Genomic DNA, 16,003 nt, shown 5'->3' on the forward strand with positions numbered 1-16,003 from the left:
TCTACAAAACATCAGCAGGAAGAGATATGACCAAAAGTGGATGACATTCGGTATTGGACTTATGGATTTGTAACCTGGAATTATGAATTGTAACTTGTCCATATTCAGTAAGACTACATGGTCATGACCATGACATTATTGCTATGATCATAGATGCCCTCTCCACAAGCCTACCTTAACAGCCAGCAGCTGCACTGAACGAAGGTCTGTTCAGTTGCTTACCACAAGCAAGGCTGTGATCATCGACAGGACTGTCACAATTCTATCACAGCATCACTTGGAATGGAAACTTCATCCCCTTTGTAACCCAACCAGTGGCTGAACAGACCTCCTTCATTCAGTTTGGCTGCTGGCTTTTAATGTGGGCTGGAAGGATGTTTCAGATATTACTTGGGGGGGAGGCATGGAAGAGGTGAGGAGATGTCCTTTCCGGACGCCTCTAACCCTAGTACATGCTGAGCACGTACAAAATGGCGGTGCCCTATACACATTGGCACCGCCATTTTGACATTGCGGATGCTTAGCGGATGCACGTCATGGCACAGAAATGACGCCGCAAGTGTGTCATTGGTGCCTTGCGGCATCATTTCCGCACCACAAAAAGAAGCCACTTTTTGCAGCTTCTTTTTGCAGTGCCAGAGAACCGCCTAGTTTGTCTGCTGTGGTTCCCTGGTGCAGCGAACACGGGCGCTGGCAGAGCACCCTTTTTGGGCGCTCTGTAAAGCACTTTAGTTACTCATTAGTAACAAAGTAGACAATGTGGAATATTTTCCCATGATAAATCTATAATAACTTTATTATGGCCATTTGGCCAGCACACATGATAAATCTATAATTAAACTCAAGGACTGCTAACATTAGAAACTTTCCCCTTATGTTAGCAGTCCCTGCGTGCACAAATAAGTCAACCCAATTTTGGCAGATATGCTTACCTATTGTAGCTCGAGGCACCATATCCCATGTTATATTCGGAGAGCCTCCAGTCGTCTGGAGCACCTTTGTAGGTTATAGGGTGAAGGTAGAAATAGAATTAACCTAGAAATAAGACACACGTGATTTTCCTGATGAAAATCATTTTCTCCTAAGGAAGAGCCCCTGCTGGCTATGACAAAGGATGTTTTTCTCCCATGGTTTAATTTCTCTTTCATTTTTTTCTAAAAGTTTGGATCAACCTCAGTATACATTTTCACCTTATCTTCAACAAACCTTTGTTTTCCCTTACTTCTAAAATCCTTTTTATAATTGAAAACTTAAAGTCTCCCTCATGCTTATTTTTTCTGGGTGGAAATAAACACCATATCCTGTTTTTCATCCTTTATTCGTTCAGCTGGACAACAACAGAATACAGTGAGGACATGTCATAAATCAAACTGTCATGCTATAATGTTTCAGTACATGTAAAGCAGATGTGGCCTCTAAATATGTGCAGGGAAGCCTTCTGTATTCTTCCATAAACTGAACTTTCAGCAGTATGGAGCAGGTCCATTCCATGTTCTACCAAAATATATTGAATTAGAACCGCACTCTAACACTTTAACTTGACATGAAGTACACTGTGAATGTTTCCATGGACAAAAAGAAAAAGAAAATACTTTTATGAATGACACTGTTTAGAGTTAACTTATGCTAGTGCTTTGTGATTATGCTTTGTCTATAATATTAATAAAATGAACATGAGTTAACAAAAAATTGTTAACATAGGCAGCTGCCACACTGCAGAATTAGTACAGTTTGACACTGCCTTACCTATCATGGCTCCATCCTACTGGGATTTGTAGTTTGTTGTGGCACCAGAACTCTCTGACAGAGAAGGCTAAACATCTCACAAAACTACAAATCCCCCAAATCCATAGCATTGAGCCATGATAGTTAAAGCAGTGTCAAACTGCATTAATTCTGCAGTATAGGTGCAGCCTAAACTGCAGATCCAATGGCTTGGTGTAAAGAAATTAAGTACTATCACCTCATTATATTATTATTTTTATGGATCATTTATTCAAGTAACTGCTCACACTTCAAGAAGATTCCCTATAATTAGCACATTCAACAGAGCCCTGGATCCAAAACTGATGTGGATGAGACTATAGGCTTTTACTAACTGCATTACTCTTTGTCTCTATACACAGAACCCATAAAACATGTCATAAATCCCTTTTCACCTAAATTTAAACCAGAAAATGAACGCATATTTGGTTACTTTTTAACTCCCAAAGTGGGAGAAAGGGACAAAGATATCCAATCAAGTCTGGTTTAAAAGGATGGTCTCAGGATATATTTTTGAAAGAGAAGTTATTCCATAAATTAGCCCAATGTATTTTGACCAGGAAGTATTTGCATAGTATGTTTAAGGGAAAAGCTACAAGTTGCCAGTAAGAAGACATGGAGAAACTCATTTCTGACATCCCTACAAGTTGCTTTCCATGAAGAAGCAATCTAGTAATTCCCAGACAAAATGAATTGGATGAATTTGAGGAATAAAACCTTTTAGAAAAGCCCAAATACAGTACTGAAATTGAGTCTCACCCCCATATAAGCCCGCCTGGTTGTAAAGGATGAAGCAGGGTTGGAAATTTACTGGTACAGGCAACAGTGAAGAATGCTGGGAGCTGCAGGCCAACAACATCAGGAATGTCATATGATTCCAACCCCTGGTCTAAATGTACAGACAGTTCAAGGGTGAAATATTGCATTAGATACTTCTTTGTAGTATAACCTCAGTTACCTGATACTGAATTTATGCTCTGGCTTTGTTTCTCACAAGGAACAAAGGATAAATAAAACTGTCAAGTACCTTATTGATTACTAGTGATTAAGGCATACTTTTCTTGCCCTTCTTGTCTCTTGGCTTTTCCATTCAAGTTTTTCTTTGATGAGGGATACTTTGGTTTAAGATACAGGGAATATTCTAGAGCTATCAACAAGATCATTGAAATTTGTGTGACTTCTCTTAGATTCATGAAATTAATTATAAAATAAAATCTGAATCCATTGTTTGCTTTTCTTGTTTACTAATATCACCAGCCATTGTGACAGGCCAAATACATCTGTAAGAGGTCTGCACCATTATGCCCAATTGTTCTGTCCAACTTTTTGAGTCACATAAGACTATTCTCTTTACACAATATTACAGGTCATTCAATACAGTTTATCTACCCAAATGCATAAATAAGGCTGTTACAATTAACATATAATAATGAAAATCTAGTTGACCTGGATGAAAGAGGGGCATTGCCATTTTATTTTAAGCAGAGCATGGAAATAACTAGTAAACTAACTTAGGCACATTACAGACCGCCTGAAAGCGGCGGTTTGCTGCTGCCTCCATTTCCGCCACCAGGAAGCTGCAGCCTCCAAAAAGGGAGGCTTCCTGGCGGTGGTAAAAGAAGCCGCAAAAAGCGGCTTCTTTTCATGCCGTGCTTGCGATGCATGAGTGTGCAAATGGCACAGTCGTGACATCGCAAGGCAAGGGCAACGTGCCAGACGCTAAGCGTCCAGCACGTAAAAATGGTGGTGCCCGTGTGTAGAGGGCGCCACCATTTTTATGCCCTCATCACATGCTAGGGGTGAGGCCAGTATGGACACTAGGTCCTCGGCCAACCCCTAGCACATGACGGGGGCAGCGCAAAGGCCCAGGCGGAACGGGCCCAAGTAAACTATCATTAGGACTTTCTATCACTATGGCTCGACTCACCAGATGAGCTCTACCTTTGAGCCAATACTTTAACAAGTTCATTGATTTTAGAATGTCAGATTTTGTTACAGTGGGTGTCTCTTCTTCCAGTAGGTTCAGTAAAACAGGAAAGTCTAAGGAAAGGGAGAATTGGGATTTGAAAGGCATCACATGGCTCTATTGCTGGGCAGGCTACCCCACTTGCTGCATCATTACTGTCTTGAACAATGAGATACAGAAAATTTTGGAAACAGAAAAATAATATCTAGGAAACAATCAAAGAACAGGGATTGGAAACCACTTGAATAAGCAGGGAAAGTAGCACAGGGGGAGGGGCGAGTCCCAATATGAAATGAAATAGGGTGGAAACTGGTTGCTTGGTTAGCCCTCAAGCTACACTGCTTACTCCCACAGGGGAGAATGGATAATTTAAACATTTTCCTTCCTCCTGTGGGAGCATCTTCAAAAACTTCAGTTTTCAAAGATATTATCACACTGGGAGGGGGAGTATTTTCTGACTCTGCTCCACTATGTCATTACAGCACCAATCAGGTGGGAAAGCCTCACTCAGCTTCTTCCTTTCTTCTTATGTTGGTGGGAGGATTCCAGTCAATAATCACCAATGGCTATAATCTTTGCAGTCCACACATGGCCTCCGTGTTCCTTCCCACAAGACAATGTAGCAAGAGAAGCTGAGTGAGGATCACCAATCATCTTCATGATGTTACATCAAGAAGGTGCAGGATAAGTTGAGCAAGAATCATTGATGTCTGTAGACTTTGACAATTCTCACTGGGCTTCCTTCCTAGAACCTCAAGACATTGCCATGTAGTGGTCACGCACAGGGTGGTGGAGGAATCTGAATGAAGATCATTGATTGATATAGCCATAGATAACTTCTACTTGGCTTTTCTTGGCCATGTGGGGATTTGAATTCTGTTCTTCCAGTGTCATAGTCCAACACTCAAATCACTACATACTACTGCCTAATTGTATAACCCATTGTATATAATTACTTGGCTTCAGTTAACCCCAAACAGCTCTTTATTATCTGTCTTGTTGCCCACATAATGCTAGGCACTTGGGTAATTAAGTGGACACAATCCCAGTGTGCATTTGGTCCGCTCTTGGCTTCTCATCCTTACCCTCATTCCTTTGCCATGTTCTTTTTTCTATTTGCCTTCTGTTTCAGCAGATCCCTAACTTTGAAGGCTTGATGAGGTTAAATCTACTAATAAGGGGGCAAAAATGATTTAACTAAATCCATGTGTTCCCCATTTCTGTTCAGAAGTAAATCCCATTAAACTCATTTGTAGTCCTTTCATGAGTTTATGGTCATTCACATAATGCTGAGCACTTAGTTAATTAAGTGGGAAGTTTTCTTTAAACTCCATATCCCACATTTTCTTCTCTCTTGGCATCCATTTGACCTCATTCTGCACCCCCTCCAATGCTCCCTGCTTTTCATCCACACTCCTTCTCTGGATCACACACTTTAAGGGCCCCAGTAAGGCTGGGACTTGAAGCCAGCTACCTAAATTCACACCCTTCTTTTCTATCTTTACAAAAATTAATGTCTTCTTCTAAAAAGAATTAAAATTAAGAAGTCTTTTTTAAAAAAAAAAAATCTACCGAGAATTCCCATTGAGTTAAATAAGGAAAACATGTGTTCTTTGCAGATCATGCTTCTTGAAAGGTAGTGGGTAGGCAGAGAGTATGCAGTGATTCGCTTGTGAAGGAAAAGGTTCTGCCTATGCTCATATGGACTGAAAACATTTTTGATTAAGAATTTTCAATGCTTGATTCACTGCCTTATATTTGTAGTTGGTTAAAACAAACAAACAGCTTCATTTATATACTGCTTCATACTGAACTAACAATGTCTAAGCAGTTTACAACTGTACGCTAATTGCCCCCAACAAGCTGGGTAGGGTACTCATTTTAGTGACCTCGGAAGGATGCAAGCCTGAGTCAAGCTTGAGCCCTTTAGCTGGTATTGAACCCACAACCTTATGGTTTTGAGGGAGTGGCTGCAGTACAGGCATTTAATCACTGTGCCACCAGGGCTCCTGATCATACATTGTTGCACCTGGGTCATACATTGTTGCACCTGCCATGGATCATAGTCCTCTAATTGAAATAAGCATATTATTCCTTATTAACCTACAGGAAAAGAGATTCCTGTTAGCAGCCTTTCATATCCTGCATTAATCTGGGGTGCAGAGAGGCCATGATCATGAATGTGGAGAGGTCAGATTACCTTTAAGTGAACTGACTGATCACAGACCTGAGGACATGTGGAAAGACCTCTGTAGCTTTTTGGTTGGAAATCTTGCTGCTTCCTACCCCCTGCTGGGTTCATTTCTTCTTGATGTTCACTGATAAAGGTTTGTTAAGCCTAAACCATTAAACCAGTCTTTCTGCTAGTACCCATTGTACTTTTACACAGCCTTGATCCTATCCCAGATTCCCTGGAGTTGTCTTAATCTTATTCCTGTTTGGTTAAATCAATGTCACTGTCATCAACCAAAAATATTCCTAGTGCAACTCTGAAGTTAAAACCATTAACCAGGTGGGAATCCCATTCTTGGAAAATCTGCCCAACTGCCTCAAGATTCATTAAAAAATTGCCTTGGCGCTCAGACATTGCTTCAGTCTGAAATCAGAAATGCTACAGGCTGGCCACCCCCTATATTTCAGACAATCTTGGTGAGCCTGGGGGAAATACTTGAAATAAACTTTGTGCAATTTGACTAATTTTTGTGCTTTTAATTTATTTTATATGCTAGCATGGTGGTTTCAGCGTTGAACTATGACCCTGGAGACCAGGGTTTGAATCCAGATCACCCATGTAAACCCACTGAGTAACCTTGGGCAAGCCACACTCTCTCAGTCTGAGAGGTTGGCAATCACACACACACACACACACACACACACACACACACAGAAACTTGCTAAGAGAACCCCATGTTAGGGTTGTCATAAGTAAGAAACAACCTGAAGGCAAACAACAATAACAAGTGGTTTTTACTGGGTCTTTGGACCATAATAAAGAACCAAAATTAAGATCAGTGAGTAAACTTAACTGAGCAGCTTGTAACATGAAATCTCATATTTCAAGACAGATTTTCAAACCTAACTGCTTCATAATATGTTGAAGTCCCACTTTCCACAGGGGAAAAATATTTTGGGGTTTGTCTATCTGGGAAGGAATTCTAGTTCAGGAAAGATAACTTTAAAATAACCAGGGGACCTTTCACACTAAACATTACTGATGTTATGATTCAGTTTTTTAATGGCTATGGCTGTGTCCAATGGAAACCTGGCTTTGTAGTTTGGGGAGGAAACATTACTCTTTGGTTGAAAATTCAAAATACCTGTCCTCAACTGCAGATTCTAGGATCCTGTCAGATTGATCCATTGCTGTTAAAGTGGAATCATAATGCTGTAACTGTGTAGTGTAAAAGGTTTTCCCAAAACAGCAGTTTTAAAAGTGATCCTAAAAGACATGCCCCCTAGGATCAGCACTGTCATTCTCTCTCATTTCCTTAGACTGTCCTGGAAACTAATGTTTTCACTAATGAGGGACCTAGTTGTTGCTTTAAGTCATTTAAATTAATTTCCTTATTTTAGGGTTGCCATAATTGTCCACTATTACCAGGGACAAAGTGTGAAACAAATTTGAGACCAAACTGTAGGACAACTGCAGGACAAAACTCAGCCCAAAATGTAGGACATTTAAGAAAAATGGAGGACCTTAAATGTCCTACATTTTGGGCTGAGTTTTGTCCTGCAGTTTGGTCTCAAATTTGTCCTACATTTTGTCCCTACTAATAGTGGACAATTATGGCAACCCTACTACTGTTGATGTTGGTGGTACCAAATGGATTTCCCAATTTATAATGTTATCAAATTGATTTTCCCACCTAACATCCCAGGCTTTGAGAACAACCATTTAAAAACATTAGAAAGAGCTGGAAAATGCTGAGATGTATGTGTGAGAGAAACTTACCACAGTCTTGCTAGCTCTTTGGCTTTTTCCTACATTTCCTCTCGACTGAGTGAAATGTGTACATATGAAATAGTTTATATCACAAAGCCCAAGACCATACACTGGAAAGCTGAAAGCAACCTCCTAACCTTAGTGGATGTCTCTGACTGCTCACGGTGATTCGCTGAGCCTGTTGGGAGCTGCCCAGTGTCACAAACAGCTGGGCAGACAAAGGGGCAAACCTCAAGAGGAGATGCAGCCCTGGCAGCTGAGCTGCGGTGCATGGCTGCAGTGATGAACTGATTACACTCTTTGCAAAGCAGGCCAAGTTTGAAATGGAAATGAGCGAGAGGCATCTCATCTCATCCAGCAGCTCCACTCAGCATCACTTCTTGACATCAGGGAAATGTGAGTGAAGCACACTGACGGTTTTCTATTAGTACTGTGCTTTTTTTCCCCTCAGAGGTCTATGTCATTCTTGCTGTGAAAGGATGATGATGGAGAGAATATCGCTATGGCATTCAAAGATTCTGCATATAAATTTTATTCTCAGACACCGTCAACATCCTTTTATTCTTTTCCCTCTCCAATTTGGCAAGCATCTCAAAAAGTGCATTCATACATCCGTCTTTTCAAATGCAAGCACTTTATGTCCCAGATAAGTCCAGCAATTAAGAATTTCACATCTCCAATTTTTCTGCTGCCACCTCTGCAATAAACTAGTCACAACCTCTTTGTTTTGTTGCTGGGCAGAGAATTAAAGTGCTTGATCACTATCCCACTATCCCTATCTCCTGTCTTAGATAATAGTGACTGCAGCTGACACTATTTTTGAAAGGACAACCTATCCAACTATTTTTGCTTAGAAGGACAGAAACAGTTACACTCTGTATCCAAACCATTCACATTGTCTGATCCAGCCTTCCTAGAGGGATGTAACAGTAGACAACTGCCCTTAAGAGCAGACTTTGAACTATGACTTGCTGCTGGTCAAGTGTGAACCAGTGGTATTAGATGAGTAGAAGCTCATTTAGGAATAGTTGCAGCAGTGAATCCAGTGATAAAATATCAGTGTAGATATATCCTTATTTTCTGGATCCATATATTTACTGTAGATCTTGTTTATGAAATGTGGCAATAAGTTGCCATACTGACCACAGAATGGTAATTTGGACCAAATTTAGACATTTTTGTTGGGTCACTTGTCTTTGAACTATGATCTGACATATTTATCCATACTATCAAGTTGCTCATATTTACAGGGAATTTCACTTTTTATTGTTATTAAAGTATAATTACAAAGGGAAAAAAGAAGAGAAAGACAAAAGGGGATATGTAGGATATGAACCTGCAGGAGGCAGGGAATTTCATTTATTGTCCGACACTGAAAGCATTTTTCATTACTGATGTTGCTGTATATTGGTTTTTTACACATACTTACATTCCCCTCAACCATTCCTGAACTTAGGAAATTGTACTCCCAATAGATAAAATATTCCTTCATCCCAATGCATCAAAATTACATTTACAAGAGCAGAAGGTAAATGACCAATTGGAGTGATGTTAGCTGACAGTCTTGATGTCATATTTAGGAGGGAGCTAGCTTGTTTTCTGCTGCTCCAGAGACTAGGACCCAGAACAATGGATGCAAGCTCCAGGAAAAGAGATTCCACCTCAACATTAGGAGGAACTTCCTGACAGTAAGGGCTGTTTCAAGGTGGAATAAACTCCCTCGGAGTGTAGTGGAGTCTCCTTCCTTAGAGGTCAGGCTGGATGGCCATCTGTTGTGGATGCTTTGATTTAGATTTCCTGCATGGCAGGGGATTGGACTGGATGGCCCTTGCAGTCTCTTCCAACTCTTATGGTGACCCCATGAATTTCATAGGGTTTACCTGGGCAAGGAATACCTGGAAGTATTTTTCCCCCCCAACTCCTTCTCTGAAATAAAGCCCTACAGCATGTGATATTTGTTGGCAGTGTGTCTAACAAGCACTAGCCAGGGTTAACTCTGCTTCACTTCCAAGATTAGGCAGGATCTGTAGGCTCCCCACAAACCACATATCTAACCAAAATATAGTAGACTGTTTTTGAACATTAGTCAAAAAATGAAGATAGCTCAGTTCATACTGTAGACTGCCATGAGAAGTTCTGTAAACATATGCAAAGCAAAACAGCATCAAAAGTCAAAGAAAGCTCTAAGGGAGATGAACTTCAATGCAAAATGTAGAATAAACAAATGGAATTATTTAGAGTGTAACATTATCATTTGGAATGATATTTTATTCATCATTCAATCACATACGCTGAGGCTGCCCCGATGATTGTGGCAGAAGGCTTTGACATTTTGTCCTGTCTCTCATCAGTCATGTGTGTATAGGTTTATTTAGAATTCTCTATATACTTCCAGAATGTGGTTCTCTCTACAGGATAGGTAACCCATCTGAACACTAATCGAGAGGCAAAGATTTAGAAGGTGAATACATATTTAGAATATCCAGATTAATTTTAAAAAAAGATCCAGCAGACATAAGTTCCATCTATATAATTATTATCTTTCTTTCCCACTTCCTCAGCTCTACTGTACACAAATCCATTTAAGTAAACTCTGCCAACTCAGAGGCATGGTATTCATTAATTCCTCAACAAACATTTACTGGCCAGACCTGAGCTCAGTGAAAAACAGAACAAAAGCAAACATTACCAGCAGAGCTACAAACACAGTCACCATCAGAAGAACTTGTGTAATCACTCTGTTCATTTTTTAGTTTGCTGCAGTGTTTTGTTTTGTTTTTTAAGCCATTGCAATATGGGCAATGAGAAGGAAGATTATGGAAGGTGGAGAACTTTTTAAAATGGAAGAAATTTGCATTTCTATACAAAAACACATGAGTCAAGCAAATGGGAAGCCAGGCTTGGTCTTTGATGTCATTCCTCAGGAAAGCAAAGGTATTTGATTCAGGCAGGCTTTTGGTTTGGTAGCATGTAGTTTTAACTAGTGGGTATGGTTTCACATACTGTTAATCTCCATTTAACAGTGCGGTGTTTTTTAACAAAAATTGAAAATTTTGTATTTTATCTTGTATTAAATTTAACAAACAGCACACAAATAAATTGTGTTCCCAAGTTAGGAGAAAGAGGCCCGTTACAGATGGGCCTTTGCTCCGCCCCCAGTACGTAATAGGGGTTGGCCAAGGATGCAGCGTTCAATCAGGCCTCACCCCTAGTACATACTGGGGGTGTAAAAATGGTGGTGCCCTATACACATGGGTGCCGCCATTTTGACGTGACGGACGCTTAGCATCTGCACGTCGTGGTGCGGTTGTGATGCTGCAAGTGTGCCATTGGTGCCTTGTGGCATCACAACTGCGCCGCAAGAAGAACATGCTTTTTGCGGGTTCTTTTTGCTGCGTGCGGGAGCTGCGCAGTTTGTCCGCTGCGGCTCCCTCTTGCAGCGAAGATGGGCGCCAGCAGAGTGCCCTTTTTGGGCACTCTGTAAAGCACCTAAGATTCACCAAAACACTAATCTGTAAAAGGTTTTAAAAAAAGAGTTACGGATGAAGGATAGTTTCAGTCTAATTAATTAAGCTTTCTAAAAGTGCAAAAGAAACTGTAGAGCATTAACGTACATGGGTGTTAAGGACCTGTGAGATTTTTAAGAGTGCTGGAAACATTCAGGATTTGTTTCCAAGTACAAGGGTAGCTGACAACTCTATCATTTACACCAAACGATGAGCCTTTGGGGAAAGGAATACTTCTAAAAGCTCATGCTTTTTCAGAGACATGTATTTCCATCCCTGTTCTTTTGTAGGTTCCCATTTGCAGAAAGAGATGCCAGGTGGAGTAATTTTGCAGTTGAATCCTAACACTCTTTCCTACTGATAGCATATACTGCAGAAACATTCCCACTGGAACAATTACATGCACGATCTCCTTCCCACTCTACTTTATTGCCCTGCTCTAATAAAAATGTTTGTAAATATTAACTGTCTCTGAATGAACAAAGGTTTTCAGATGGCAGTTGTGGAAAATGAGCTTGCTTGCTCTCTTTTTGCACTGGAAGAGTGAGCAGATTTGACTAAATAACTAATAATACTAGCCTGCAGGTCAAATTGCAATAATCGCATTCTGCACATTATGGGGAAGGACATACTTGGTGGATAAGATAGTGATCACATGGTACTATCTTTGCATGTTGCAAAATGAAAACAACATTAGCTTCATTTACCATGGGTGTTTCTTCCCATAAACCACTTAGCTTTACTTAATTACTCATTCCTCTCTTCCTCCATCCAGGGCAGGTGGATTAACATCTGCAGACATAAGATGGATACTGTCATGCTAACAAATGTCTCCTTGTGATCAGTTCAGGTTTTCCTTATTGCTTCTTGTAATACATAGTAACGGAAACATTAATTAGTGCCCATCCAGCAGCAACTTGACAGGACTATGATTTAGCTATAAAAATGCCTGTTGAGTTGCAATTCAATATTTTAGTTTCTTATATGCTTTTATTTTATTGCACCACACTGATGGGGGTGGGAGAATAATAATGTCTCACTAAAGGATAAAGAGAGAGAGAGAGAGAGATAATGGAGTCTCTTTCTCTGTCACTCAATGTTTAATTTTTTAAAAAATAAATCTCTTAACGGTGGCTGTCATAACATCATTTACTGACATATAAATTGCTCAGTGAGTTGAAATGAAAGACATATTGGTAAACAAGATGCCTGCTTGATATTTTGGATTCCCAAAGGTGGAACAGAGGATATGCAGGCTTATTTTAAAAAAATCTAAATAAATGACTTCTTTCAGTCATCTCTTTTGTAAGGTTAAAACAGTGATTCAGCTTCTCCCAATAAAATCCCAGTTTCCTTCTAGACCACTTTAGGTCATGATTAAATAAGGAAAGCAGAGATATAAATATTTATGGAATGGCATCGTTATGCATTATGGCTAGAACTGCCTAAGATGTGGCTTGTGTCAAGGTGAATATCCCCACCTTGGAGATTTTTGGACTATTGTCTGTTTTGTGAATGTTGTAATTACATCCACTGAAAGTGTCACACTTTTGCTTTTTAGCATTGCCACCCCAACCGCTTGGGTTGCATGGTGTATATATATGCAGCTTTAGGATGGATCCCCTCTTCAGAACCACTTTCACATCAGGCCATTTATATGCAGGGTCAAAGAAGCACATTTTTTTGCCTTGAGTCAGACTATCATGGCTTTTTTTTTTTTTTTTTTTTTTTTTTTGGCTCCAGTTTTTAGGCCTGAAGCATGGCTTCAGTCTGGTTTCCACCCACTTTGGAGGTGTGCATTATCTAAATGCCCCACCTTCAAAGCTGTTTGAAACTGCTTTATTTGGTCCATGTGTTTCACCCCTAAATTAGGTTGCTCCTTTTCTTCCAGTCGCTGTGGTGCTAGGGCTCACTCTCTGCTCTGCTCTGGTTAAAAGCAAGTAGGCTTGATTTTATAAATCTTATCCTATCTCTCCAAGTAGGTGAAAAGAAATAATCTTCTCATTTCACCTTCCTTTAGCTAAAATTTTTGTCTCAATTTACCAACAGGAAAAAATGTTCTGTGTGTATATGTGTATATGTGTGTGTGTGTGTGTGAGAGAGAGAGAGAGAGAGAGAGTGACAATCTGTGAGCATGACATAACACTTAATGAGATCACAAGGAAAAATTGAAGGAATCATTAATAGGCTACTGCTCCTGCCCTATGCCAAAATGAGCCCTGTTCAATGGGATTTTAACACATGGGATCGGGCTGTCCACCTAAACCCATAGTTCCACCTAAACCATTAATACTATACATAGTTGAAGTGTGTAGAGGTTTTCCTAAATATATCCAATTAAAAAAATATTGTGGAATTTTGAAGATTGAATGTTAATTAAAATTATATTAAAATTAATTGCTAAGTTTTTTTTAGTAAGCGGTAGAGAGGGGAAGAAAACAATAGACACAATATTGCCTCTTCAATGACAATGCAAGTTTTGCCTTTAAAAGAGCCCAAATTCAAGCCCTGGCATTTCCAGGAAGGACTGGGGAAGAGGAGATGTCCTAAAAGCAATACATAGCAGGGTCTATGTAAGTCTACACAATTTTCATTCCCATACATAATAAGTTTATAATTTTTCTCCTCACTTTGAGACAGTTGCCAAAAACTCTCCTGTTTTTAAACAAGATTAAACAAGTCTTGGACTTGTTCTGTGCAAGTGTGTATGTGTGTGTGGTTGTTTTTAAGAAAAAAGCATTTTCTATGCAGAAAAACATAGATTTATCTTTCTGACCTATAAAGCCCTTATGGCTCAGGTCCAAGCTATTTGGCAGACCGTAACTCCCGATATGAGCTGGCCCAGGCTCTGAGATACTCAGGGGAGGCCCTTCTCTCCATCCCACCACCATCACATGTATGGTTGGTGGGGACACAGGAGAGGGCCTTTTCTGTGGCTGCCCCTAGACTCTGGAACTCCCTTTCCAGGGAGGCCAGAATGGCCCCTTCCTTGATGGCCTTCCTCTTCAGACAGGCTTTCAAAACAGAAAGCTTTTAAAGAATGCCCTGGAGTGCTATACAGTTTTTATGTATTTTAAGCATTTTAATCTTTTAAATTGGATTTTAGTATTGAATTTGTTTTAATTATTGCAGCAAATTAATTCTATTTTAATATACTATTTTTGTGTGTTTTTAACTGTATAGTGTTTTTTAAGGTTGTAAGTCACCCTGAGTCCCAGCCTTGGGAGAAGAGTGGAATATAAATTATTATTATTATTATTATTATTATTATTATTATTATTATTTCTGCACAAAAAATGTTTTCTGAGCAGGAAATTTGTTTTTGTGCAAAACATGAATGTTGTTGTTTTTTTTAAAATTCAGGTTATTCAGGTTACATCTTTATGGATTCTCCAGTCAGGGTCTCCCAAAACTAAAAAAAAAAACAACAAAAAACCATTTTAAAGTGTGTGTGTGTGTGATATTTTTCCATACCTATTACATTGGTCATAGGTTTAATTCAGTATTTCGCAGCTTCTCATAGTGGCCATGCAGGCTGATTTATTTTGCGGGTTGTATTCATTACATAAAGTTTCTAAGTGCTTCAAATACTGGCTGAGACTCACATTGTTCCTCAAAGTGTTCCTGCCTCACCTTCCCTGCATGGAGAAAGCAGAGTACTGTAGAAGGAAAGCCAGCTCAGCCAGCATTGCACTTTTATAAGATGCATAAGCATTTTGGTAGATGATTGTATGCTGTGGATCAAACAAAAGCAGAGTTAGCCTAGTAGCTCCACAGGCTTTAATCCAGATCACCAGAGTGCTGGTTGAGCTGCAGAAGGCAGTTCCCATTGTTTACAGATTGGCTGCCGTCTGCCCACACAGTTTGGCAGACATTCAGTTCCCATTTTTATCTCCATGTTCAAGCAACCATAAAACAAGAAATGTTCTCCAGAAACTGTTAACAAAGAAAGTGGAGGAATGGCTGTAGTCTCACAGATTTCTGAGCACATGAGGCTGCCTAACATGGGGTCAGATCACTGAAGGAATGGCATTTATCCACCTAGTTCAATATTGTCTTTTCTGACTATCATCAGCTTCCACAAGGTCTCACACTTTTCTTATGCATCCACTTAACTACTCAGTTGCAGATGGTCATTGCCATATTAGTAAGGCAGTGACTCTTTGCTGGCTTTTTGTCTGAGCTGCATATATTTGTGGACACGAACAGCTTCTTGGATAACTTCTTGGATATTTCAGCTTAAGCATGGCACAGATTCATTGCCTCATGGAATAAGAGGTATCAGCCACCAGGGAGCATCACTATGATCCATCATGGCTTCTAAAATGGCACAGATGGAAGCTAACTAGCTCTCAGTATCACAGTAATGAACATGTTACAGCAACTTCTTCTAGGTAACCACTTGTGGCTACCCATTTAATATGTATGAAGGTTCCTGGGAAAGGTCATCTGATAGCTGATATAATAGTCAGTTGAACTAAGGTGGTATGTCATTAAAATAATTTGTTCTTGACTAAGAAATTGTCAGTTGTCTATGAGCCATTTGGATGAGATTATATGACTATTACTGCTGTTGCTGTTGTTTGATCTATCATATCTAAATCTTGACTTTACATAATCCACACACAAAAAAAATCTTTTCCTAGCCCTGGCCCCATGTCTGAAATTGTATAACAGTTGCTTCTATATTAACAATGGTCCATTGTTAGGAAGACAACCTGCTCTCTCGATCCCTGTCCCTCATGGCTAGCGGCTCAGGGGGGATCGGTGGTAACTACCTTGATATGCCAAATAATAAACACATCATTCAGTGATGGGCAATTT

The 16,003-nt window shown here is 39.8% G+C and overlaps 1 long non-coding RNA gene across 1 annotated transcript; it reads left to right on the forward strand.

The window, feature by feature from the left end:
• Window positions 1-10,372: 10,372 nt before the first annotated feature.
• On the forward strand, window positions 10,373-13,517 carry LOC121929447. Its single transcript, XR_006103670.1, has 3 exons — window positions 10,373-10,607; window positions 11,470-12,489; window positions 13,086-13,517. It is a non-coding gene; the product is annotated as an uncharacterized LOC121929447 (long non-coding RNA).
• Window positions 13,518-16,003: the final 2,486 nt, after the last annotated feature.

This window comes from Sceloporus undulatus, chromosome 4, assembly GCF_019175285.1.
Source record: "Sceloporus undulatus isolate JIND9_A2432 ecotype Alabama chromosome 4, SceUnd_v1.1, whole genome shotgun sequence".
Classification (NCBI taxonomy): Eukaryota; Metazoa; Chordata; class Lepidosauria; order Squamata; family Phrynosomatidae; genus Sceloporus; species Sceloporus undulatus.